The 26,401-nt window shown below is 46.9% G+C and overlaps 1 protein-coding gene across 7 annotated transcripts in view; it reads left to right on the top strand.

The window, feature by feature from the left end:
- LOC119962816 (interleukin-6 receptor subunit beta-like) overlaps positions 1–26,401 on the top strand; it is a 167,995-nt gene that overhangs the window by 24,652 nt on the left and 116,942 nt on the right. Inside the window, exon 2 of one of the 7 annotated variants that reach the window (XM_038790932.1) lies at positions 1,159–1,343. The exons of 5 other annotated variants lie outside the window; for them this stretch is intronic. The gene's annotated coding sequence lies outside the window, so the exon portion shown is untranslated. Of the gene's footprint in view, positions 1–1,158; positions 1,344–19,003; positions 19,159–26,401 lie in introns of those variants that run through there. One more of the 7 variants, XM_038790933.1, reaches the window with a different exon arrangement.

Consider the following 26,401-nt stretch of genomic DNA (forward strand, 5'->3'; position numbering starts at 1 on the left):
CAGGGCTGGCCAAAAGACCTTCACCAGTTCGCACATGCGCCTATGCGTCAGCTGCTGCTGACGTCACCACCGGCGCATGTGCGGTAGGGGGGTTCTCTTCCGCCTCCGCCATTGTGGAGGCCATGGCGGCGGCGGAAGAAAAAGAGTGCCCCCACGGCACTGGCCCGCCTGCCGATCGGTGGGCCCCGATCGCGGACCTAGCCACCGTGGGGGCACCCCCTGAGGTCTGATCGCCCCGCGCCCCCCCCACCCCCCAGGACCCCGGGGGCCCGCTCGCGTGGCCAATCCCGCTGCCACCAGAGGTGGTTGAAACCACGGCGGCGGGAGAGGCCTCTCAGTGGCGGGTCTTCGGCCCATCGCGGGCCGGAGAATCGCCGCAGTGGGCTCGCCGATCGGCGCGGCGCGATTCCCGCCCCCGCCAAATCCCGGGTGGCGGAGAATTCCGGCCACGGCGGGGGTGGGATTTTCACCAGTCCCGGGCGATTCTCCGACCCTGTGGGGGGTCGGAGAATTTCGCCCAAGGACTGAGTAAAGACGATTTGTATCGTAATCCAATCTTTTCATGTTTAATTAATGTTTTTTTCCCTGTTGTTAAAACTAATTAGCGATCATGTCATTCTGTTCCTCCACACATTATAAACAAAGTAAAGGTTACTGTCCTTTGAGCCACGTTTCTATTCTGGAATCTACCTGTCCGGCTATAACATCAACTGGGATCTAACATGATGGTAAATCTTTCTATATTCAATTTTAAAGCATCTTGGCACATTTTATTGTATTAACAGTGTTGTTTAGAAGAAGATTGCAGCTATTTTTATATTCCTTGCTCATCCATTCCTCACCAAACATCACAAATAATCAGTTTGAATCCACATTTTAAGACCACAAGAAATTCAACCTCACCCTATCCCATCATTTGCTGATCCCATCGTGACGGAATCTGGTTTTGTATGGAGGACATTATGTACACTATGATTGCAAACATATGAATACTTTGGTAACATTGTATCTCTGAGTTCCTTGGTAATTTGGTCAGAATGATTTGCTGACAATTTAATGTCATGTTGCATTTCGTGGCTCCTGAATCTGAGTTGAACTTTTGTACCGTTGAAAAAAAGATGCATTTTTTGTTGAAGCTTTTTGTCTTGCACTCAACAGGACATTTCACAAGAATACAAATCACATGTATGAGAAGAGAGTGATGATTGGTTGCCATGGAGAATGTACCAGTTGATGGTGGCTGATAGTTTCCAAGCATTGTTTGAAATTTAAACAAGGCAGCCTGACTTTGATTGGTCAGCCAATGGCTAACACTTACGTTGTTTAGCTGAAACAGGCACTATGTGTGTACATGTTCTTTTTGTCTGCAAATTTGATAAATGTCGGATTTTTAAATGTAGACCGTATTATATCTATATCTGTTCTAAAAATATCTGTTACACTAATGTTATAAAAGCCTGGGTTAAGGTATGTGTATGCATGTGTGTGTATATATCCTGGTTTAACATGCAGGTAGGCGGTGTGTCTGAAAAAGGTACAATTAAGATGCTGTAAAAGTGAGATAATAATTTATTCCAACCACGCACTTGTTTACATTGGGATGGCTTGTTGAACCTTGTTATGATTTCTGCAGATTCCCTGGAGAGTAGATAATTTTGGACATTGTGTTTAAACTTAGGTAAGAGCAGATCATGGGATCTGAGTGGGATAAGATTGATGTAATTAATGGGAGGAGTCAGGTGTGTCTCTAGTTTTGCAGTTTGATATAGGTTTGGCAGATAAGAGTTTTCAAGTTGAACAGCAGTATTGCTAAATGCTGTCAGGTTGCACAGAGGCAAAATAATTTGTAGGTGCCTGAAAGGGGGTCTCTCTACTTTTCTGGAAGGTAATTTCAACATAATAGTACAGAAGGTATCTCTGTGTTTGCTAACTTTATTTATTAGTGGCTTTTCCCACTCACCCTCGCGGGAAGAGGCCAGACGATCAAAATGAACGTCCTGCCCAGGTACCTTTTCCTATTCAGATCCATCTCGATCTACATCCCCAAGGCATTTTTCAAAGCACTAGACAAACTAATCATGGCGTTTGTATGGGGGGGGGGGGGGGGGGGGGAGGAGAGAAGAATGCAAGGATCCCAAAGAAGGTGAAGGTCTTGCAAGAAACAAAATCCGGGGGGGGGGGGGGCTTGCCCTCCCAAACCTACAACTCTACCACTGGGCGGCGACGGCTGAGCGTGTAAGGGGATGGATCAAAGAGCCAGAAGCCGAGTGGGTGCGCGCGGAGGAGACCTCCTGCAGGGGTACCTCACTCCGGGCCCTCGCCATGGTGGCACTCCCATCCCCACCCAAACAACACTCCAGCAGCCCGGTGGTAATAGCCACCCTCCAATCCTGGAACCAACTATGGCAGCAATTTGGCCTGACCAAAATATCAGGTAAAGCTCCCATCTGCAACAACCATAGGTTCACGCCAGCGCTGACTAATGCCACCTTCAAAAGGTGGGGACAGGACAGAGGGACACTGACAGTCAGGGACCTATACACGGACGGCAGGATTGCAACACTGGGCAAACTGACAGAGAAATTCCAGCTAGCCAGGGGAACGAGCTAAGGTACCTGCAATTAAAAAACTTCCTACAAAAGGAGACAAGGACATACCCACAACCAGCATGACAGACACTACTGGAAGAGTTACTAGACGCAAGCATACTAGATAAAGGAAACTGTAGCGACATGTCCGACCGACTGGTAGAAGGGGCGGACACCGTACTGGACGCAACAAGAAGGAAGTGGGAGGAGGACCTGGGGATCGAAATAGGGTGGGGACTCTGAAGCGAAGCACTGCATAGGGTCAACTCCACCTCCACATGCGCAAGGCTCAGCCTGACGCAACTAAAAGTGGTACATAGAGCCCACTTAACAAGAACCCGTATGAGTAGGTTCTTCCCGGAGGTGGAGGACAGATGTGAACGGTGCCAAAGAGGCCCGGCCAACCACGCCCACATGTTCTGGTCTTGCCCCAGACTTGTGGATTACTGGACAGCCTTCTTCGAGGCTATGTCCAAAGTGGTGGGGGTGAGGGTGGAGCCATGCCCGATAGTGGCGGTCTTCAGGGTTTCAGACCAGCCAGATCTATTCCTGCGGAGGAGGGCGGACGCCCTTGCCTTTGCCTCCCTGATTGCCCGCTGTAGAATACTGTTAGGCTGGGGGTCAGCAGCACCACCCAAAGCTGCAGACTGGCTGTCCGACCTCTCGGAATCTCCCCAAATGGAGAAAATCAAATTCGCCATCCGAGGGTCAGACGACGGCTTCCACAGAACGTGGGAGCCGTTCACCCAATTGTTCCGGGACCTGTTTGTGGCCAACAAACAAGCAGAATAATAGCCAGGTAGCCAAGAAACAGGGGAAAGCAGCCAAAGCATGAGAGGGAGAGATAGACCGGGAGAGGGGGGGAGGGACAGCTAAATCTAAGAGGAAGGAAAGGCGAACCACAGGGCTGGGGGGTTGAGGGCAGAAGCGGGGAGAGGGGGAGGGGGGGAGGGCAGAGGGAACAATGGAGGAGAGCCAGGGAAGGGGAGGGGGGAGGCAGGGAAACGTTAACAAACAGAAAATGCATCCACAGAAACAGAGAAAATGGGGAAGATGGGAGGGCCGCAGAAGTGGAAGTGCACACAAGATGACAACGGCAGCGAACTCCGTCCGGGAGAAGCAAGGGACAACACCACGAACGGATGCCTACATACGTGTGTAAATAACTTTGCCAAGGGTACAGTGCTGCCGCTGTTGAGCGGGGGCACAATACCGTCTGTGTTGTTCCTCGTGTCTTCATAAAGCTCGTAGTCTCAAAGGTGGAGAAGATGCTTTATTGTGAATTCGTTCTGTCTTCAGAGCTTAAGTTACGGCTACCTCAAATGCTGCCTGCCTGTCCTGTGTCCTGCTACGAGTTCTGCCTTCCGTGAAGTGTGTCCTCACTTCCTGTCCCGGTGTATTTATAGCTCTCCCGTGCTCCATCTAGTGCTTGCTCAGTTGTATTGCATCTACTCAGATCTACAATCTCCACATCCCCCTTTTTTTCTTTACATATTTTCTGTACATCGTTAAAGAAAATTGTACAAAACAGTTACTTATGATATGTGTATCTGTACAAGTGATGGTGCTATTGCATATTTTACAAACCCAATATATATTTATGAGTCCCCTCTTAATAAAAACATTTATGAGTCCAAACTTGATGAATTTGTTCACTGAGTTTTTTCTTTTGTTGTTGTTGATGTGGTGAATGTTGTCGGTGTTCTTGTTATTTTAAGTAACCAATGCGTCATCCCGAGGTGTTTGCATGGTCGAACCACTGATGTTGACTGACATGGACTTTTTTGGTGCTTGTGGTATTGATTTATTATGTCATCTGCCTTGAAAGCTGATGTGCTTGCTTGTTCTGGAGCAGATGTGAGTTTGTGCGATTCGTTGTCATCCCATGGCATGTTTGTAGTCTTGTCATTGCTTTGCAGTGTGCTGTGGCATTGTCCTTCATGTGCAGAGTTGTACCATTTTGTACAAGTCGTTGTTTCATTGCTGTTGTTTCTGTCGTTCCTGTCTTTGTTGTTTTCGTTGCCGTTCTTGTTGCTGTTTTTGTCATTTCTGTCTTTGTTGTTGTCGCTATCTTTGTTATGCTTCTTGTTGGTTTTGTTGTTCTTGTAGTTTTGGTTATTGTGCTTGTAGTTTTTGTTGGTGCTGTTGTTGTTCTTGTTTCTGCAGTACTTCTTGCGATTTTTGTTGTTCTTGTCGCACTTCATGTTGCTTTTGCTCTTGCTGTTGTTGTTCTCGTTTCTGCTGTGCTTCTTGTGGCTTTTGTTTTTCTTGTTATGCTCAATGAGTGTCCCGTGTGGATAATTTGAGTCATTGTCACATTTATTGGTGCGAGTGTCCTTTGTGGAATCTGTTGCATTGAACGTTTCGTCTCGAGAATGGTGAGACTGATCTGATGTTGCATTGATGCTGGTGACATTAGTCATTTGTGGTGGATTTGATTCCTCATCTTTGCTTTCTTGGTGCTCCTCTTCTGGAGTCAAAATCTTCACGATTTCATTTGACACGGTCTCTCGGGACTCTTGGTGCTCCTCTTCCGGAGTCAAAATCTTCATGATTTCAATTGACGTGGTCTCACTGGACTCTTGGTGCTCCTCTTCTGGAGTCAAAATCTGGATGGTTTCTATTGGCGTGGTCTCTCTGGACTCTTGGGTGGCCCTACTCTGTGCTTCTGTACAGACAAGCTGAGAACTGTTAGTCTCGCTGTGATCCTGTACCTCCTGTATGTCGAGTGTGATCACCTTGTCACTGTTTTTGCATGCAGTGGGTAGATGTACATTGTCCTCTTCTTGTTTATGTGAGCTTGGTAGACTTTCATAGTCTGCTTGCGGTCGCTCAGATACGGCGGGTTGACCTTCATGGTATTGTTCATGCATGGTGTTCACCAGGGAGTGTTTGCTTGCTTCCCTTTTGGAGTTTTTCATCACTCTCACTGTGGAGCCTGTCATTGTTCTCTCTGTGGAGTCTTTCTGTGCTCTCTGTGTGGCGTCGTCTTCGTCCTGGGTATTGCTGTCATCCAATGTATCGACGATCTGCCATGGCACCATGGTGTTGGCTTCATCTACCACGAGTAGATTCGTGTTGAGCTTTGCGACCGTGTCGCTGTTGCTGTGATCAGCATATCCGAATAACTCAGCCATGTCTGAGTAGTATTCTTCGAAAAACAAATCATCTTTTTTTGTTTCGGATTTCTTTTTGTTCTCTTCACTTTGGGTGGTGCAGACTGCTTTTTCCAGGGTGTTGTGCGAGTTCTTTTCAACTGCTGTTTTAAGTTCAGGTGTTTTTTTGTCTTCTGAGGCAAGAAAATTTGGTTTTACAGCTTTAAGTGTTTTGTTTTCAATTATTGGGCATTTCCCTTTTAAGTAGGCTTGATCCGGATGCTCAGACGCCATGACGCTCGTGACGTCATGCGTAGGAATGAATTGCGCATGCGCAAATCGGCCTTCCTTTACTTTGCGGTTTTGTGCCCACTGCGCATGCGCGGCTTGCGCATGCGCATAACGATCCGCAGCCAAAACGCTTTGAGACTGCGCATGCGCGGCTTGCGCATGCGCATAACGATCAGCAACACAAACTTTTTTAAACTGCGCATGCGCGGCTGGCGCATGCACAGAATGATAAACGGGTGATTGTAACTGCGCATGCACGGCTTCCATTTCCTGCGCATGCGCAGACGCAGTTTTTTGTTCTTTGTCTGCCCGAGACTGTAAAATGTGCACCGACGCCATTTTATCGCGGATTTTAGCGTTTTTTCTTTCTGAAAGTTGTAAGTTACCTTTTCCTTTCGATCTGTACTGGATTTCAGCGTTTTGGCTTTGTGAGAAATTCAAGTTATTTCTTCTTTTTGATCTGTACTTTTCACTCGCGATTTCTTTTTTTGATAGTGATTGTCTGAGTTTTGCATCACTCAGTCTCTGTGCAGTTTGGCCTCTGAGCATACCGTGCTGTTCAAATTCCTTACAGTACTCTTCAAATTTGTTTAGTATTGTTTGTAAGTTGTTGCTGTCTTCATCTTTTGAGTATTTAAATCCATTATAAACTTTCCTAGCTTCATGTCCTGCGATGAGCATTGCTATTTTAATTTTGTCTGAGGCTGCTGCTACATCATTAGCTATGATATAAAAATCGAACATTTGTTTAAATAGTTTCCAGAAATTTCTTAAATTGCCGGTCGTGTCCAGCTGACGTGGGGTTCCAAGCCACATCCTCGAATAAGCGATGACTTCCCAAGTCCAATGTCCAGTAGGAGATTTCCATGCCATTTTGTTATTTCTGTGTCTGCAGCTGAGTTGTCCTGTAGTAAGCGTCTGAAGCCACTGCTGGTACCATGTGTTCCTCGTGTCTTAATAAAGCTCGTAGTCTCAAAGTTGGAGAAGATGCTTTATTGTGAATTCGTTCTGTCTTCAGAGCTTAACTTACGGCTACCTCAAATGCTGCCTGCCTGTGTCTGTGTCCTGCTACAAGTTCTGCCTTCCGTGAAGTGTGTCCTCACTTCCTGTCCCGGTGTATTTATAGCTCTCCTGTGCTCCCTCTAGTGCTTGCTCAGTTGTATTGCAGCTACTCAGATCTACAATCACCACACCGTCCGCTGACTTCGTGGGGAAAATTAACACTTCAGCAGCAGCGACCCATGGGGAGGGGGGGGGGGGGGTGCCCCGATGGGAGGGGGTGGGAGTATTGAGGCGCGTGGGGTAACATTTAGTGGATTGCTGATGTGTATTCTCTTTATGCACTAGATTAATGTTCACTAAGTTGCTGTGTTAAGATTATTACTATTTAATATAGAAAATTTTGCAAAACCTTAATTTAAAAAAAATAGCAGCAGCAACCCCGGGTCTATCCTGTTTTGAATTTAGTGTTAATTTGCTAAACTGTATCGTTTAGAGGGTTAAGTTGTTCTGTTCTGTTGGCATGTTGCCCTTCTTTCTTTGTATTATTTTCCTTTTTGGAGGGTTTTGTAAACTTATTGAAAGTACATTTATCAAAAAAGTGGCTTTTGACCCGTAAGGGACTTTGCTTAATTGGAGGTAGAGAAGGTATAAGTTAGTCATTAACGTGTTTCCTTTTATTTTAAGAATTGTTTAACTGTCAATTGTCAATTTCAACTGTCAATTTTCACAGTAACTTCATTGCAGTGTTAATGTAAGCCTACTTGTGACAATAAAGATTATAAAAATTAATTGTAAAGCTACTTTCTATGATGTTAATGTGGTTACTCCTGTGTTAATAATAAAGTTTGTTTTGATAAAAAAGATACATATTTGTTGGTGGAATCACTCCTGGGGGCAACATTTCCTTTCTTCACAGTTTACAAAATTGAAAAATTGTAGGGGTTTCTTGTTTGGCTTCCGAATATAAATTGTGGTCTAGTCCGATACTGTAGCAGAAAGAACAGGGCTCTGTGTATTAATATATGTAGATTCCAGTACATGCAAATGTGTACACTGCAAGTGGGATCCACAATCTTAAATTAGTTGTCAGTGTAATTAAAAAAGAAAAAATTTTATAGAGTACCCAATTCATTTTGTCCAATTAAGGGGCAATTTAGCGTGACCAATCCACCTACCCTGCACATCTTTGGGTTGTGGGGGTGAAACCCACGCAGACACGGGGAGAATGTGCAAACTCCACACGGACAGTGGCCCAGAGCCGGGATCGAACCTGGGACCTCGGCGCCGTGAGGCTGCAGTGCTAACCACTGTGCCACCGTGCTACCCCGTGTAGTTCTTAACACATTGAGGATTATTTAGCAAATGTTGTCCAAACATGGAATCACATCTAATGTTTGACATTGTGTTTTGAGTTTTTTTAAACACGGGCTGGTTGTGTACGGCCTGTACCTTGCCCATTGCGACAGTGGAAGGGACTTGCTGTTTATTATGATCATCCAGTCTTTGGATCAAATAATGTACATACCTAGCATCGGTCTTGATTTTTGAGGAACCTTGCAATTCCAGGGTAATCTGAGGTAGACTGGGCACTTCGCCGAGCCCTAAGTATGGTCTTAGACTCATTCATGAGCTTGCACAGTATACAGTAAGAAATGATCTGATCAGGGTAGCCATTATCCCACTGGATGTCTTTGATGTGCTCTATTTCAGCATCATTCTTGCGTTGTGAGCAAATGGTAAATTTGAGCAACAGGTGAACAATTGTTTCATGCTGCTACTAAGCAGTAGCAACACGGGTGGTATCCGTCAGTAACGGGATGGTGCCATCAAGCCAAATTGACATTCTGCCTATTGCAAAAGTGAATAAGGAGGCATATGATTCTCAGTGCCAGTGTGAGGTAAGCCATACATCCCAAAGACTGGTGGATCATATCAAATAGCATGTCCCTCCACTGTTCATAACAGGCAAGGTGCAGACCATACCCAACCAGCCTGTGCTTGGAAAACTCAAAACAGTGACCAAAATTAGGTATGCTTCCGTGATTGGATGGCATTTACTAAATAATTTTGTGTGCTAAGAATTACACACAACCAATTTAAGATGGTCAGTTGGGCTTACAATGTGGTGCATTTGCATGCTCTGGAAATTACATATATTAATATGCAGATAGAAAGAGCATGTACACACATTGGGCGCGATTCTCCGCACCCCACGCCGGGTGGGAGAATCGCGGGAGGGCCGGGCGAATCACGCCACGCCGCCCTGGCACCCCCCGCGATTCTCCCACCCCCCCCAAAAATGGCGTGTCGCGTTTTTCGACAGGCCGCTCGGAGAATCGCCGCTCACCGTTTCTCACTGCGACCGGCGATTCCCCGGCCCGGATGGGCCGAGCGGCCTGCCGAACCCGACCGGTTCACGCTGCCGGCGTAAACAGTGCACAACCTCTGTGTTTGGGGCCTTTTGGGGGCGGAAGGAGGATCGAGCAACACGGGCGTGCTCAGCAGATGTCTGGCCCGCGATCGGTGCCCACCGATCGTCGGGCCGGCGTCTCTAAAAGACGCACTCTTTTCCCTCCGCCGCCCCGCAAGATCGAGCTGCCATGTCTTGCGGGGCAGCGGAGGGGAAGACGGCAACCGCGCATGCGCGGGTTGGAGCCGGCCAACCTGCGCATGCGCGGCTGACGTCACTTCGGCGCCGCCGGCCGCGTCATTCCCGGCGTGCCGTTTTGACGCAAGCATCAAGGCTGGGCACTCGGGATTCACGCGCCGCCGCTCCTAGCCCCCGGGGGGGGGGGGGGGGGGGGGGAGAGAGAGAGAATAGGGGGCAAGGAGCGGCCTCCGACGCCGGAGTGAAACACTCCGGGTTTCACTCCGGCGTCGGCGCTTAGTCTCCCGTTGGGAGAATTGCGCCCATTGTGTCTGTTTCAACTAAATAAATTAAGTGACAGGCATTGGCTGATTCATTCTTCAGGGCAATGTCTTGACCAATCGGAGTCAAGCTGCCTGGTTTAAATTTCAATTAATGCTTGGCAGTCAGTCACCTGGTGTATTCTGCATGGCAACACCGCTACCAATCAGAGTTCATTGCCAACCAAACAGCGCTCTCTTTTCAAACAGTATAAATTTGTCATCTGCCTTGGATTTGTATTCTTGCCAAATCTCCTGAGGAGCGATTCTGTGAAGATAAAAAGCTTCGACAGAAATTTCTTTTTTTCCCAACAATACTCAAGTTCTGTAGTTCTGTACAACTTGTACTTTTACAAGATATGAGGTTCCTGACAAAAGGGTGTGTTTCAGAACTAAATGTCTGCTCCTAGAAGTTGAGTTTGGATTCACTCTAGTTTTTAAAGTACAGCATAATCATTATATAAATATCATTTCATTTGTGCTTAAGCTAATAAATTGGTATAAGCGCACTCCATTGGTTTATATACATTTGTTGATTTATAAAATAAAATGTAAGTTTCATATCTTCAAAATATTATTCTAGTTATTTACCCTTTTTTTGTCCTGCTTCCTCAACAATATGTTTTGAATCTAAATTCATTGGTAGCCATTTGCTAATATATCAAAGTGACTATTCTTCACACATGAGTCTAGGTAATGTCAGCTGGTGATGAGCCTAATGTTCCCACTCAGCATCCACAAGCACACAATTTCCAACCAGAACTACTAAATAGTGATCAGCAGTTGGAACCATAGCTGATCTTTCTTTCTGAACTTCCTGCTCAGTGGGTGCTGAGATTAATTGTAGCTACTCGACTGTTAGCCTGGCTGAGTTTGTAGTCCTCTCATCTCTGAGTCAGAAGATAATGGGTTTGAGTCCCACCCACCCCAGAGACTTGAGCACAGAATATAGGCTGACACTCCAGTGCAGCACTGAGGCACTGCTGGAACTGTGGATTTTTGGACAGATAGTTAAGTTAAGGACTTGCCTACTCTCTCAGAACAATGGATAATTCCACTGCACACTGTTTTGAAGAAGAGGTAGTCTCCTGGTCTCCTGGCCAATGCTTTTCTGTCAACCAATGTCCCTATAACCAATAACCTGATCATTGCCACATTACTGTTTAAGGGACCTTGTAATAACCAGCTTAGTGTTGTGTTTCTTATGTTATAACAGTGAGCAAAATTCAGGAAGTACTTCATTAAATGTAACGTCTTTTGGAATGTATTGTGCAAGGTGCTATACTGTCTTACTTCGTCTTAGTCTTAGCTGTTACTTCAGTACAGCATTGCCAATGACCCTGTCCTTTGGATGGAACATTAAGTTGTGGTTCCAACTGTGCGGTTCAGGGCGATGTTAAAGATTCTATTGAGAACTAAGAGTGTTCCCTGTGCCCTGTCAAACATTTTCTCTGAACAAACACCATCAAAAACAATTAATCCCATTGCAGTTTGTTGAAAATTACTTTGTGCAAAATAACTGCAACATTTAGAAGGAACATTTGTCTCTTGTCCAACCGGTCAGTTTAAATCCCATTCAGTTGCTTATATCTTGGATTTCTGAGACTCCATTTCCAAATAAAAGTTAACCAATGAGGCTTAACTGCTTAAAACTGTTTCTTTATCCAATTAACAATGCTGACACAAAATGCAAAACCAGCAAGCAACAAATATCAACCAGTCAGTTGTAGACAGGATAGAACTTACGGCAGGACTTACTCAGCAAACAGTAAGGTCTACTTAAACAGTGAACCACTCAGCAGATTCCACTTAAGAAGAGTCTCCACAAAGTAGAGCAAACAAAACTCATGACTGAAACTATAACAATGATATTTTTCACACAGGGAAATGAGCCCAAGGGTGAGAAAAAACTGTCTAATTATAATTAGCCATCAATGCCCGATTAATGGAAAATGGAGTCGGAAATTCATTTTTCAAATGTGCTCCAAAGATATGTGAGAAATGTCCACCATTTTGGGTTTGGGTGTTAGTGGCCTTGTATATGTCAATGAAGGGCCGAATACTTGTTTCAGGAACTTTGAGATATTGGGCTGCCCTGATGGGAGCAGAAATGTAGGCGTCCCCAAAAGGATAATTGAAAGGATTGTTTTTTTTTTGGAAAATATTTTTATTCAGCATTTTAAACTTTTTAACATTGTTACACAAACCAAACCCCCCCCCCCCCCCCCCCCCCCCCCCCCCACACACACACACACACACACTCCTTGGCAGCAACCAAGTCTCCAAAGTACAAAGTGAACAACCCCTATCTCTGGTGGAACCCCTCGTCTGCCCCCTCTCAGAACAAACTTTACCTTTTCTAAGACCAAAAACTCCAGCAAGCCCCCCAGCCACGCCAAGGCACTCGGGGGAGACGCTGACCTCGACCCCAACAGGACCGTCCTTTGAGTGGTCAACAAGGTGAATGCCAAATCGTCTGCCCCCGCTGCCGTCTGCAACTCTGGCAGGTCTGACACACTGAATGTGGCCTACAAGGGTCCCTGCTCCAATGTGACATGCAAAACTTTGGATATGGTGCTGAGCACTGACCCCCAGTACCTTCCCAACTTTCGGCAGGGCCAGACCATATGGATATGGTTGGCTGGGCCCCTCCCACACCGCTCAATTATCCTCAAACAGCTGGCTCATCCTTGCCTTCGTTAAGTGTGCCCTATACACCACGTTTAGCTGAATCAAGCCCACCCTCACTCACAAGGTCGAGGCATTGGCCCTTCGCAGCACTTCATACCATAATCCTTCCTCCAGCCCATCGCCAACTCCATCCCACATAACCTTAATCCTTTCCATAGACACTATATGCTCCTCCATAATCCTACCATAAACCGGTGAGACAACAAACCCCCCAACAGCACCTCCTCCAACAACGAGGTGTGCAGCACCTCCGGGAAACTCGGAAAAGTCTTTCTTGCGAAATTCCACACCTTCATATACCTAAAGCCTTCCTCACCCTGCAGCCCATACTTCACCCCCAAGTCCTCTAAACTTGCAAATCTCCCCTCCAGAAACAGATCCTTCATCTCTTTCACCCCTTTCTCCTCCCACCACGGAACTTTGCATCCATTCTCCCCAGCTCAAACCCGTGATGTCTCCTTAACAGCATCACCCTCATCCCTGACTTGAAGTGCTGTCGGAATTACGCCCAGATCATCAGTGTGGCTACAACTACCGGATTCCTGGAATACTTATGTGGGGCGAGCTGGAGCTGCGACGGTGCCAGCACCCGCAATCCTGACCCCTTACAGGACCCCACCTCCATCTGCACCCACAAAGCTTCCGACTCCTTCCTCCAGCCCCGCACTTTCTCCGCATTCGCCGCCCAATTATAATGCAACAGATTCGGGAGAGCCAGGCACCCCCCTGACTGCTGGCCCCTCTGGAGAACCACCTTCCTTATTCTTGTTACCTTCCCTGCCCACACAAATGGCGAGGTAAGCCTATCGACCCCTCGAAAAACTGTCTGGCAAAAAGACTGGCAGACACTGGAATAGGAAATTGTGGCAAAATATTGGCTGTCTGCACCCGGCCAGCCAATGACAATGGGTGACTATCCCACCTTCCCAGATCCTCTTTCACCTTCCCTACCAGGCTTGTGAAATTCAGCTTACGGAACCGTGGGGATTGAGATGCGTTTTGACTGTGCATTGGCAATTCTGGGCTCACAAAAGCGTCAAAACTAATTTCTGCCCCATCAACATAAATAGCACTGATCTGGCTAAACTGTGGGGCTAGATAACCAAGGTCTGCATGTACAATGTGATAACAGGGACCACACTTCAAAGTAATTCATTCCAAGTTTTATTTTTCTTCGTTCATGGGTCGTGGGTATTACAGGCTGGGCGAGCATTTATTTCCCATCCCTAATTGCCCTTGAGAGTCAACCAAATCTCTGTGTGGGTCTGGAGTCACATGTAGGCCAGACCAGGTAAGGACGACAGATTTCCTTCCCTAAAGGACATTCGTGAACCAGATGGGGTTTTACGACAATCGGCAATGGTTTCATGGTCAGCATTAGACTTTTAATTCCAGATTTTTATTGAAATGAAATTTCACCATCTGCAGCGGTGGAATTCAAACCCGGGTCCCCAGAGCATTACCCTGGGTTTCTGGTTTACTCATCCGGTGATAATACCACTACGCCACCGTTGTGGGAAAATCAACCACTTCGGGAGTCAGACTTGCTGTGTTCAATCAGTGCAGTTTATTGTTACACGAAGCTTTGGGAGAAAGCGTACGTACCCCGCGGTACGGTAGCCAACTTTTCTCGTGGTTTGAATGGCAGTCATTCATTTTATATTTTGGGTTCACAATGAGCCCAGATACAAAACAATTATCACCTTATTATCACCTTGTTATCTTTAAACATTTTATAGATTGTACACCGCTATTTGTAAGCGTTTTGCCATTTACACATGGTTATAGTTAAAGAGGTTTTACAGGTTACAGGTAGCAGCAGGAAAGCAGTATCGATTGTCCCTTTGTTTTAGGAAATGGCCCAAGACATTCGTATTAGCATATCATTGTGTACACCTTGGCTGAAGTCAGCTTTATTCAAATAGTGGCCTGCATTTATGTATTTCTTAATCTTCCTGTCTGGCTCCCTTTGTCCTGGATCTGTTCCTATCTATCCCACTGGCACCCCGCTGGGCTCCAGGTATCAGTTATGTCTGCTTTATTCTCTGTGTCTCCATCTTGTGTGTCAGGCAGCCATCTTCTGTGCCAAGTGCCCTTCTGAACCATTTCCCACTTCACCACCACCTCCCCGTGTGAGATACTTGAGGACATTTCTGTGATGACTAGTGTTTTCAATGGAAGCTTCTATTGTAACTTTACTGGTCTCTATACCATGTGATACAATTGTCTACTGAGCCATTTCCATTACTTATTATTTATACATTAAACTATATACAGAACCTTTCAAATTACAATATTTATCCTATTTTCCCTCCGGCTCAATTTTTTAATTTTGGTGGCAAGGTATTGGAGGTTAAAAGTGGACAAACCTCCAGGTCCAGATGAATTTTGTACCAGGCTGCTGTGGGAGGCGAGGGTGGAGATTGCAGGGGATCTGACCCAAATTTGTAATTCCTGTTTGGCCACAGGGGAGCTGCTAGAGGACAGGAGAATAGCTAATGTGGTTCTACTATTTAAGAAAGATTATAGAGACAAGCCAGGGAACTACAGACCAGTGAGTCTCACAGCAGTGGTGGGGAAACTAATGGAGAAAATTCTGAAAGAGAGAATTGGCAAGGTTTGATCAGGAATAGTCAGCATGGCTTTGTCAGAGGGAAGTCATGCCTAACAAATTTGATTGAATTTTTTGAGCACGTGACTAGGTTTGTAGATGAGGGTAGTGCAGTTGGTGTAGTTTACATGGATTTACGCAAAGCCTTTGACAAGGTTCCACATGGGAGACCGATAAAGAAGGCAAATGCACATAGGATTCAGGGTAACTTGATAAGGTGGAATAAAAATTGGCTTAGCTGTAGGGGACAGAGGGTGATGATAGACGGCTGCTTTAGTGCCTGGAAGCCTGTGTCCAGTGGCGTACCACAGGGATCAGTGCTGGGTCCCCTATTATTCGTCATTTATATAAATAATTTAGATGACTATGCAGGGGGTAGGAGCAGTACGTTTTCAGATGACACAAAGATTGACCGGGTGGTTAGCAGTAAGTTTTAGTATCTTGCGTTACAGGAAGATGTAGATGGGATGGTCAGAAAAGTGGTAGATGGAATTTAACCCTGAAATGTATGAGGTGATGCATTTTGGAAGGAGTAATTTGTCAAGAAAGTATTCAATGAATGGCCGGACACTGGGAAGTTCTGAGGAACAAAGGAACCTTGGTGTGTTTTTAAATAGATCTCTGAAGGCAGACGGGCAGGTTAATAGGGTGGTGAAAAAGGCATATGGGACACTTGGCTTTATCAATCAAGGCATAGATTACAGAAGCAGGGCTGTCATTTTGTAGTGAGATAGAACATTGGTGAGGTCACAGCTGGAGTACAGTGTGCAATTCTGGTCACCACGTTATAGGAAGGATGTGATTGCATTGGAGGGGTGCAGAGAAGATTCACCAGAATGTTGCCTGGGATGGAAGTTATGAAGAGAGGTTGGATAGGCTTAGATTGTTTTTGCTGGAGCAGAGAAGGCTGATGGGTGACCTGATCAAGGTGTCCAAAATTATGAGGGGCATGGACGGTGTGGTTAGGGTGCAGTTGTTCCCCTTAGTTGAAGGGTGGTACGGTAGCATAGTGGATAGCACTGTTGCTTCACAGCTCCAGGGTCCCGGGCTCGATTCACGGCTTGAGTCACTGTGCGGAGTCTGCACGTTCTCACCATGTCTGCGTGGGTTTCCCCCTGGTGCTCTGGTTTCCTCCCACAAGTCCTGAAAGATGTGCTGTTAGGTGAATTGGATATTCTAAATTCTCCCTCAGTGTACCCGAACAGGTGCTGGAATGTGGCGACGAGGGGCTTTTCACAGTAACTTCATTACAGTGTTAATGTAAGCCTACTTGTGACAATACAGATTATTATTACTATTGTAACGTCAGTTACGAGGGAACATACGTTCAAGGTGATAGGCAGGAGGTTTAGGGGGGATTTGAAGAAAAATCTTTTTACCCAGAGGGTGGTGATGGTCTGGATGCACTGCCTAGGGGGGTGGTAGAGGGGGTCTGAGGTTGCCTCACATCCTTTAAAAAGTACCTGAATGAGCAGCTGGCATGTTACAACATTCAAGACTATGGGCCAAGTGCTGGCAAATGGGATTAAGTAGGTAGGTCAGATTCTTTCATGTGTCAGTGCAGACGTGATGGGCTGAAGGGTCTCTTCTGCACTGTATTGTTCTGTGATTCTGCGATTGCTGTTGCTCAAACAAGACATCTTGCTGTGCTGAGAAGGAAGAAATGCCTTGAAACATGTTCATCCTAATTACATTAAAATCGTCACATTTTGTTTTCTTTTTAAAAAAATTTAAGAGTACCCAATTATTTTTTTTCCAATTAAGGGGCAAATTAGCGAGGCCAATCCACTTACGCTGCACATGTTTGGGTAATGGGGGCGAAACAACGCAGACATGGGGAGAATGTGCAAACTCCACACGGACAGTGACCCGGAGTCAGGACTGATCCCGGGTCCTCGGCGCCGTGAGGCAGCAGTGCTAACCGCTGCGCCATCTTGCCGCCTAACATGGTCACATTTTACACTGCTCTGACACTTAGTGCTGCAAATTGTATCCTTGCTTATTGATTGCCAAATCGTTTTTGTACCTTATTAACTTTTGTGATTGTTGTCATGGGACGTGAACGACAGAGGCCAGGAAACTGGGAATGTATTCATTCTAGTATTCTTTCTGGAAATCTGTGGCGGTATTCTCCGTCCCGTCACATCCATTTTCTGGTGCAGCGCGCCACCATCGACAGCTGGATCTTTCGTCTGGCAGCTGGTCAACACCCCCATGCCATCGGGAAATCTGTGGGCATGAGTGTTGCTGGCAAAGTGGAAGATCTCGCCGATGGAGGATCCAGCCCCTGGTCTGTAAGGTGAAAGACTCAATGGTTTAGTGACAAGCAATGCTGGAAATATATAGGCTTACCATAGAATAAAGGCGCAACTTTTCATTTTGTACATTGATATTTATTGCATAACAAACCATGGTAATTGGCATTAGCTTCAGGTTATTCTGACGAACAGAAACTTATCCCACAATCAGTTGCTTTTCTAAATGCTTATTTTAAAAATAGTTTGTAATTGATTCCTTGCCTTGCTTGAATACCATTGACACAACTGGGTGCTGCATGATGCTGGCAGTTCTAGGCTGTTGTTACTCACACTGGTGTGAGATTTCCCTGACGCAGAGACTGCCTCAGAAACCAGCCAAGCGTTGCAGCAAAAACAATGGGCGGGGTTCTCCATTTCGGAGACTACATGTTGGCGCCGGGTTGGAATCGGTGGACTTCTACGACCCCTAAAGTGGTGTAGGAACTGGAGAAATTCGTCATCTGTTAATGGGTTAGCACCGGTGACACGTGGAACTCGATGGATTTCAATGAGAAACGGTGTCTGTTTTGGCAGGATTGGGATTGCCACTCGAGAGGCTGACAAGCTGCAGCCACATATTAGCAATCCATCCCTCACACACACTCACCCCAGCCAGCAAGATGGCAGCACGAAGAATGGCACCCCGGTTCATGGACGCAGTGCTCGAGACCCTGCTGGATGCCCTGGAGGAGAGGTGGGCCACCCTGTTCCCTGGGGTGGGAAAGAGGCTGCCACCTGCCGCCATACAATGGGCCTGGGCGCAGATGGCAGTGGTTGTGAGTGCTGTGGTTCCCACTGCCAGGACTGGACAGCACAACCTCCTGATGGTGGCCAGGGTGAGTAGGCAGCAGCGTGCCCCTGGCACAAAACCCCGTCCCATACACCCGTAACTCCCCCCATCCAGAGGATGACCGAACCCTACCCGGTGGCAGTGTGTGCGCACCCCATTCAGCACCACATGCCAGCGCCCATACCACCCGCCATGGCCGGGTGCCCTGTTCACAAAGGCCACCAGCTGCCCATCCCCTGTGTTGCATGCGTTCGACTGCTTAACACCTTGTGCTTTCTGTCTTTTTGCACCACCCCCCCTCCTCAGGAGAAGGCGGCACATATCCGCAGAGCAAGAGGGAAAACCGGAGGGGAACCGCCTGCCCTGCGGCCCCTCACTGTCGCGGAGTGGCGGCATTGGACCTAGTTGGTGACGCGGAAAGAGGGCAATCGCTGAAGCAGAGCTCTGCATCGGGCAGCCAAGTGAACCCCGCTTATTACGGTGTCCCTATGGCATGCGTGGCACCTCCCCCACACCACCCTCTTACCACCACCCACACCACCTGCCCCACACTACCCACCACCCCAACCCGCGATCCAATCATGCGTCATGTCTTGTGTCTTGCAGGATCGCATAGCGGCGAGGAGGGCCCTTCTCGTGTTCCCTTCCCCCAACTCAAACTCCAAGCAGATTCCAGCGTTGAGGCAGCAACAGACAGCACACAAGCCGTCAAACGCCAGCCTTGGACACCACAGAGCACCAGTCTGGGGACAACATTGACTTCCCGTCGCAGCTGTCTCCAACACCATCCCAGAGACACTCACCTCGGTTGGACACTTTAGTGAAGAGGCTGCCGGTTACTCTCTGGTGCTCATCTCACACATGTGCGGCAGTACATTAGGTGGAGGTAAGAACCCCTGAGGGGGTCGGATGATCGGAGGGTGGCCCCACCCCAGGGACTAGCTGCTGTCCAGACAGGTCTCGGGCCTCTGGGAAGGATGGTCCCATCGATAATGGAGATGCAGACACAGAGCCAGGGACTGTATGAGGGGCTGTCAGCAACTATCCAGCGCCTACAGGTGCAGCTTAGAAGTCCAACTGCCTTCAGGGACAGGAGGTGGTGTCCACCACGCATGCCACCCAGGACAAAACTGCATGGGTGGCGTCCACAGAGGAGGCCTTGGGGGTGAAGACATTGGCCATGGGTCAGGATGTCCAAAGCCTGTGCAGTGTGGTCCCAATCTGTGTGGGCAGCGGCCAAGGCAATGACAGGGCGGCTCTGTCACAGGCAGCCATGGACCAGAGTCACATGGAAATTGCAGCAGCACTCCAGACCATTGGCTGGGCACTTGCTGGGCACTTGCACTGGCCCAGTCCCTGTGCTCCATGGCTGCGAGCAGTGGGACCCTGGTCGAGACGAGAGTGGGCCTCTAGGACTGGCAGCACCAGGTGGTGGGAAAGTCCCAGGAGTTGGCTTTGATCGCAACTCCATCCGAAGGAGTAGCCCGAGAGCCATTGGACACGCCGAGGGAGGAGAAGGTGGTGGGGCCTGTGCTGGTGAGTCCCGCAAGGGAGGTGCTGGAACATCACAGCGCCTTAGACCCCTGTTACGTTCTAGTGTGTTGCAATGATTGAGTCAGTGCACCAAAGAATGCCTTTCTTGTCTGACAATCATGGCATATTCATTATTTCCTGTATTTTCATTTGATCGGGTTGTGTGCCTTATGCGGACAACTTGTCCCCCAGAAACATGAGTTCTTTGACACCATATTGATACCTGGCTTTGTTCAATCTTAACACTCTGCAGTATTTTGATGAGTCGGTCGTTGTGTTCTTCCTTCATAGAACCCAACACTATTATATTGTCAACATACACCCCAACTCCTTCAATACCTTCCATAATGTGCTCCATTGCCCTGTGAAAGATTTCAAATGCAGATATTATCCCAAAAGGCATTCGAAGAAAACAGAAGCGCCCAAATAGAGTGTTAAACGTACAATACTTTGTACTCTCTTCATCCAATTTGAGTTGCCAAAAACCCTGCGATACATCCAGTTTACTGAAGCACGTCGCACCTGACATTTCGCTCATTATTTCTTCATGTATTGGTATTGGATAGTGTTCCTGCTTGATGATAGCGTTGGAGTCTTTAGGATCCATGCATTGCTTTTCTTAACACACACCATTGAATTGACCCAATTTGTTGGTTCTTCGAATTTCTTAACAACCCCCAGATTCATCATTTTATCAAGTTCAGATTTCAACTGATCCCTTAATGGTGCTGGTACTCTCCGAGGAGCATGTATTACGGGTTGCGCATTATCCATTTTACTTTTGCGTACGCCACACCATCTATGGTGTCGGCTTCATTCCCGATTTTCACGCCTAAATTTCTCATGTTTAACGTGTTGATTTGCTACGCAGCTAACTCGAGGCATGACAATTTTTTATTGCGTCTTCGAGCTGGAGCTCATTCACGCACTTTGTCGTATTTTATGCCATATACGATTTGATCCCTGGCAATTGATGATTTAAATTTGGCAAAATGACAAGCTTTAATTTTAGATCCGTGAGAAAACTGTGGCACTCGCCTGTCTGCTGCGTGCACATTCTGAAAATGTACCTTTCAAAAGTTTTGTTCTTCTTCGGGGTACAATACTCATCACACATTTTATCGATGGCACCAAAGTTCTCACTGTCTGCCTCTCGCTTCAATACAAATGTGTTAAGATTTTGATCACCTGTGGACCTGCTACAGTGAGCAGCAACACTATTTTTCACACTTCAGGCTGTGCCTGTAAAGGTAGAGCTGCTATGTACAAGGTAAACTGCTCCTTAAAAGTGCGTCAATTTGCATACGTTACCACTTACATAAAGATTTCCTCGTGTTTTCAAGCTATCCATCTTTTTCTTTGTGACCAGTTGAGCGTTGAGATGTGTTCTGTTGATGCTCTTTGTCGATTAGTAGATTAGTACTGTTTCCTAAGTTCTTTACTTCAGATCTTCAATTTGTAGATCACCACTTCTGGTACCATGTTACGTTCTAGTGCGTTGCAATGATTGAGTCTAGTTCGTGATTAGTTAAGATTTATTTAATCACAATAACATGGGTAGACAACAATACTAATGCTACTAACGAACTGTAAACTGTTAACAACTAGAATACGAGTGCTAATACTAAACATGACTATCCACGACGACGACTCCTTTGGACTGTGGGAGGAAACCGGAGCACCCGGAGGAAACCCATGCAGACACAGGGAGAACGTGCAGACTCCACACAGAGAGTGTGAAGCAACAGTGTGACGACTCCTCACTCAGACTCTCTGAGTTTGCAGTGGCACGTGATGTAGTTCTACTGCTACCTCCTGGTTGGAGGTCTAACATATTAACATACAGTGGTTTGCACTGTTGCTTCACAGCACCAGGGACTTGGGTTTGATTCCCAGCTTGGGTCACTCTCTGTGTGGAGTCTGCACGTTCTCCCTGTGTCTGCGTGGGTTTCCTCCGGGTGCTCCGGTTTCCTCCCACAGTCCAAAGATGCGCAGGTTAGATGGATTGGTCATGCTAAATTGCCCGTAGTGTCCAAAAGATCAGGTGGAGTTATGGGGTTACAGGGATAGGATGGGAGAATCGGCCTTGGTCGGGTGCTAGTTCAGAGGGTCAGTGTAGACTCGATGGGCTGAATGGCCTCCTTCTGCATGGTAGGGATTCTATGTTCTATTCTAAGTTCTATACAGAAATGCTTATTCATATCATTACACCCCCCACCTTCCTGTCCCTGGCGCATCCGATGGGCAGTGGGCAGATCAGGGTACCACCTGGGACATCCGAGCGACTGCCAGACCCGTCCAGGCCAGGTTGCTCCAGAGGACGGCCACCAAAGGGGACCCATGTCACAGGGCAGGAATCGCAGCAGGCAGCCTCCACACATGATGTACTGCCTGGGGATCTGCCTAGCTGTAGTACTAGCGGCCGTAAGGCACAACCCCACTTGGCGTAAAGGTTCAGGATGACTGTGACCGCGACAGCGACCGGGAGCGTGTGTCCTCTCCCATACCCCCGCGGCTCCAGGCGTGCGATGATCCTGCAAATATGTTGAATGGTCCCCCTGCTTAGCCGGAGTCTTTGATTACACGCCGGTCCGGCAGACGCTTCCCCATGCAGTTGCGGTATTGTGTGAAGCAAATAATGGCATGATGGGAAAAGTAGTCAAGTTTTCTTGGTACAAGTGAATATAGAATACAACACAGTGGCTGGGCTGGCTGCCCACTGTCGTGCCTCTGGGAACATGTTCTAACTCATCTCTCTCCCTCAGCAACCATGGAGCATGCTTCCCAATTTTTAAAACCACAAGTCAAGCTCACTGTTGGTAATTCCCCCTGGCAGAGGCGGAGAATCGCGGAGGACTCCGAGTACACCGGGTCGGACCAGTTACTGATATGTGATCAGTGTTTATTGTACGTGTGGAGTAGAATGCTTCAATGCCGTTGTCAAGGCACTGGATCATGGCATTCTGTTGGGCACTCGGCACGTCCACGATTTTCACCTCATGCGTGATTCTCTGCCCAATTGTGTTCTGCAATTCTGGCGTCGCTAGACGGAGAATCCCGCCCAGTGGGTCCGTGTGGCAACAGTTTAAGAACTCCCTTTAGGAAGCTTTCAAGAACAGAAATCATAAAACGTGCGATGGTTTCGCACATTCCGCTTTGCGCATTCCCGAAACCCTCATCCTCTCAGTTTCAAAAACTTCTCAATTAGTTTAACACATGTCCATAACACATGTCGGCAGAGACCCAGGTCCCCAAGGTCTGCACTGAATCTTCCTGAGTTACTGATGTTTATTGTGAAAAGATTGAGGCAATGAAAGCTTTTGGTAATTGGACATGCTTCGAATCAAATTGGAGGAAATCCTAGGGAAAGCTCACACACACACACAAATATATTCAGTGTAATTTATACAGCATTTAATGACAATTTTATGATAATGTGAAATATTTCAAAAGTATTGTTCATTTCTCCCCCCAAAAAGACAATCAACAAGATAGAGGCTGGAATCCATTTTTAAACATTCAATTGATGGAGAATAAATTTGAGAGAAAAGTGCGCGTATGCTTTTAAAACAAAAATAAAATGAACATTCACTAATTGCCCTCTATTTTTTTTTCATAAATTTAGAGTACCCAATTAATTTTTTCCAATTAAGGGGCAATTTAGCGTGGTCAATCTACCTACCCTGCACATCTTTGGGTTGTGGGGGTGAAACCCACGCAGACACGGGGAGAATGTGCAAACTCCACATGGACAGTGACCCAGAGCCGGGATCGAACCTGGGACCTCGGCGCTGTGAGGCTACAGGGCTAACCCACTGCGCCACCGTGCCGCCCCATAATTGCCCTCTATTGACCTTGCCTTTTTAATTACCTTACTGCAGTTGTTTGTGAATTCCAGCAATTTTTCTGTAGCTTTGACTGCAGATTGAGAACATTGGAACTTAAATAATTTTAAAATCTGAATATATTTTGCTTCCTATAACAGGGTAATAGTTTATGGTAAAACAGTGATAGGACCATAAGAAATAGCAACAGGAGTAGGCCGTTCGGCTTCGCCATTCAGTAGGATCATGGCTGATCCGACATTCCTCTCAACCACTTTCCTGCCCTTTCCCCGTAACCCTTGATCCTCTTATTGATGAAGAATTTATCTATCTCAACATAAATATACACAAGGACGCTGCCCCGACAGCTTTATGTGGCAAGGAGTTCCAAAGACAACCCCCTGAGAGAAGAAATTCCTCCTCATCTCAGTCTTAAATTGGCATCCTTTCATTCTGATACATGACTCTCCCAAGAGGGGAAACACCCTCTCAGCATTTACCCTGTCAAGCCCCTTAAGAATCTCACATGTTTCAATCAGATCACAGCTCATTCTTCTAAATTCCAGTGAGTAGAGTCTCAGCCTGTTTAACCTTTGTTCATAAAACAATCCTCCTGCACCGGGGATCACCCTAATGAACCTTCTCTGAACCGCCTCTAATGAAATAATATCTTTCCTTAAATAAGAGGTTGAGACTTCCTTGAAAAACTCTAATAAATTAGTCAGACACGATTTCTCTTTCATGAAGCCATGCTGACCCTGTTTGATTAGATTGTGATTTCCCAAATGTGCTGCTATTACTCCCTTAATAACTGATCCCAGTGTTTTTACGTCAATAGATGTTAGGCTAATCGATCTACAGTTAGCTCCTTTTTGCCTCCCTCCCTTTTTGAATTGGGATGTCACATTGGCAGTTTTCCAATCCTCCAGTACTTGTCCAGAATCCAAGGACGTTTTGAAACTTACAACCAATGCATTCACTATCTCTGTAGTTACTTCTTTTAGGATCCGAGCATGTAAACCATCAGGGCCAGGGGCCTTTAGCCCCATTAGTTTGTCTAATGCTACTCCTCTACTGGGCAGCACGGTAGCACAAGTGGTTAGCACTGTGGCTTCACAGCGCCAGGGTCCCAGGTTCGATTCCCCATGGGTCACTGTCTGTGCAGAGTCTGCACGTTCTCCCCGTGTCTGCGTGGGTTTCCTCCGGGTGCTTCGGTTTCCTCCCATAGTCCAAAGACGTGCATGTTAGGTGGATTGACCATGATAAATTGCCCTTAGTGACCAAAAAGATTAGGAGGGGTTATTGGGTTACGGGGATAGGGTGGAAGTGAGGGCTTAAGTGGGTCGGTGCAGACTCGATGGGCCGAATGGCCTCCTTCTGCACTGTATGTTCTATGTTCTAGTGATGGTGATTGTATTAAATTCCTCCTCCATATTCTTTAGCATTAATGGGATGTTCGAAGTATCTTCCACCGTAAAGACTGATACAAAATACCTGTTTAACTCCTTTGCCATTTCCTTGTTATGCATTAACCCACAGAAGCACATGATAATACAGCGCAGAAGAGGCTCTTCGGCCCATCGAGTCTGCTCCGATTCATGAAAGACATCTGACCTGCCCACCTAATCCCATTTGCCAGCACTTGGCCCGTAGCCTTGAATGTTAGGACATGCCAAGTGCTCATCCAGGTACTTTTTAAAGGATGTGAGGGAACCCGTCTCGAACACCCTCCCAGGCCGTGCATTCCAGACCGTCACCATCCTCTGGCTAAAAAGGTTTTTCCTCAAATTCCCCCAAACCTCCTGTGCCTCACCTTGATTTGTGCCCTCGTAACTTACCTTTCAACCAAGGGGAACAGCTGATCCCTATCCACCCTGTTCATGCCCCTCATAATCTTGTACACCTTGATCAGGTCACCCCTCAGTCTTCTCTGCTCCAGCGAAAACAAGCCAAGTCTATCCAACCTCTCTTCATAACTTAAATATTCCATCTCAGGCAACATCCTGGTGAATTGCCTCTGCACCCTGTTGCTACCATGGTGTATCTTAACCCATATACGGTGGCCAAATGACTGTAAGTCTACTTGTTTAAATCAAACGTATTTATTCACATTCATACAATGTTAGAGTTGCACAATCACACCATCAACGTAAGTTACATTACAGAGTACTACAAGTTCATATGAGACCTTGACTTAACTTCAGAGTGACTAGAAAGTACCAGATAGATATTGGCCTTTATCTGTGTGCTGAATCCTGTAGTCCTCAGTGTCCGGTCCTTGATCTGGTCTCTTCTTGGCTCTGGTCTTCCTTTGCTTGGTAGGGTGATGGCCTTCCTCGTGTTGGCCAGTGAAGCTCACCGTTGTTCCGTTGCTGCTGCAGAGAGATTCTCAGGTACTGCAGCACCTTTTAACCTGCTTGGATTCTGTGCCCTTTTGGGTGGCCTCTGGGCCATTGCTTGATCAGAGATCGATCATCCTGATCGATCAAATCCAATCAGGAGCTGCCACATTGATTTCGGGGTGGGCACTGAGCGGCCATGCCTGCAAGTGTTGGGGGCATGTAGGCCCCTCCAAATAAGGAGTTTAGGTGTGGAAGGAAACCCACGCAGACACACGAAGAAAATGCAAACTCCACACAGTCACCCAAGGCTGGAATTGAACAGTGAGGCAGCAGTGCTAAGCCCTAAAATGTATCCCAATCTTCACGGCCATCACTAACTTTTGACTTCTTATATGCTTCTTCTTTCAACTTCATACTCTGCTTAGCTTCC

This window comes from Scyliorhinus canicula, chromosome 3 (assembly GCF_902713615.1).
Source record: "Scyliorhinus canicula chromosome 3, sScyCan1.1, whole genome shotgun sequence".
NCBI lineage: Eukaryota > Metazoa > Chordata > Chondrichthyes > Carcharhiniformes > Scyliorhinidae > Scyliorhinus > Scyliorhinus canicula.